Source organism: Adiantum capillus-veneris, chromosome 1 (genome assembly GCF_014529385.1).
Source record: "Adiantum capillus-veneris isolate H3 chromosome 1, ASM1452938v2, whole genome shotgun sequence".
NCBI classification, from domain to species: domain Eukaryota; kingdom Viridiplantae; phylum Streptophyta; class Polypodiopsida; order Polypodiales; family Pteridaceae; genus Adiantum; species Adiantum capillus-veneris.
Window position 1 is genome coordinate 185,665,598 of NC_140931.1, and position 1,653 is coordinate 185,667,250.

The following is a 1,653-nucleotide window of genomic DNA, read 5'->3' on the forward strand; positions in this document are numbered from 1 at the left end:
CGACCATTCAAAAATAAAGGTTCTCATTTGGGCCAGCCAATTTTGGGTGGCCCAAATGAGCACCAGTAGTTTTGACTTGCATAAAACAATGAAACATCAATTGTTTTTTGAAAGAGTATACAAAAAAACCAAAGAATTCAAATTGAATGGACGTTATGAAAGTTTGGACATATATTTTTCTATCTACTCCTCCTCGTTCTTATCATTGTCCAAAGGCACGTACGTTCGATCACCTTGACTCTACATAAACCCAAACCAAATTAAACAATTATCAACAGCTCAAAACAATTGATACAAGATTACTTGTTTAAACGTACAGTTGTAGTGATCCAACCGCCGCGTTGAATTGCTCGCGAGAGATGTGGTTGTTCTCGAACAACCATTACCAAGTATCAAATTCTGTATGTCGCTCGCGATACTTGACCATGTCTCTGGTTGGTCGAGTAAGAGTGATATTTTTCTAAGTTAGCAATAACAATAACAAAGCACCAACTACAATATTTATAATCACCAATTTAGGTTATAATTTAATCAATCGTACATATTTGTCCTTCCAGGCTGCCTTGCTCTCCTCAGCCATAGTGCGTGGGAGTTTGTTTGGCGCGAGCTTCGCGTTGTTGTCCGTAAAATGAGCATGTCGCAGTCTGATCGCTCTTCTCTTGCATTGCCCACTCGCACTCCGCGTCTGCCATGTTGCCATCGCTATAGCTCTTGTCTCGATCTCTAACCTGGTTGGCTGCGGTGCGCCATACACTCGACTCCTTGTTTTTCAAAAATGTTTTTATGTAGCCCTCCAAAATTTGTTGTGAAAAATGTTGATCGAGGGCATTTGGAAATCTAGCATATAGCATGTACTCAATGTAGCATGCATGATCGGGAAGTTGGTCTCTAAACTTTATAAAACAGTTCTTATACGTTGAATGTATAAGAACTTGAAGATGGCATCGAAATGCCCTACCTTGTGCTATACTGAAGTCCACCTCCCCGCCATATTTTACCTTGTAGTAGCACCCATGCGTGTCTGGCATGGGTGCATTAGTATCCTCGTCCTCTCTGCATCACAGGGGCACGCTCTAAAATAGGAGACTCTGTTGCCTCACCACTACCAAAACAAGCGAAGCCACAAGATCCATTGCCACTTCGTCTCTCCCGATGCTTGCTGCCTTGAGACGAGCATCGATGCGCGTCGCTAGAGGAAGTTTGTCAACGGTGTTTTGGCAAAGTAGGAGTGGAATGGAGTGGCGTAGGACCCTGTGATGCCATGGGAGTGGGACCCTGTGATGGAAGGGGAGTAGGACGATAAGAAGGGTCCATAGACTGAGGTGTCGTTTGTGAAAGGCTCTGGATGTAAGGAGTCCCTCCTTGACTCCCCCATGGTGTGGACTGCAGAGAAAGACCGTAGGTCGCAAGCTGCTCTGGAGTGTAGCGGCCAAACAATCCCTCTGTTGAATGGACGTACTGGTCTTGTAAGGAGAGCGTCCGCTGTAGGTCTTGATCTACGATCGGTGGAGAAACCTGAGTAGAGTAGGTGTTGGATGGCCATGCCTGCAAATAACAAAAATAAACCTAAGACACTCATGGTTTAGGGTTAACTTGCTAGAAATAATCTTGATTTGTTTGCTTGTTCTCACCACCTGAAGACTCGGGTTCACT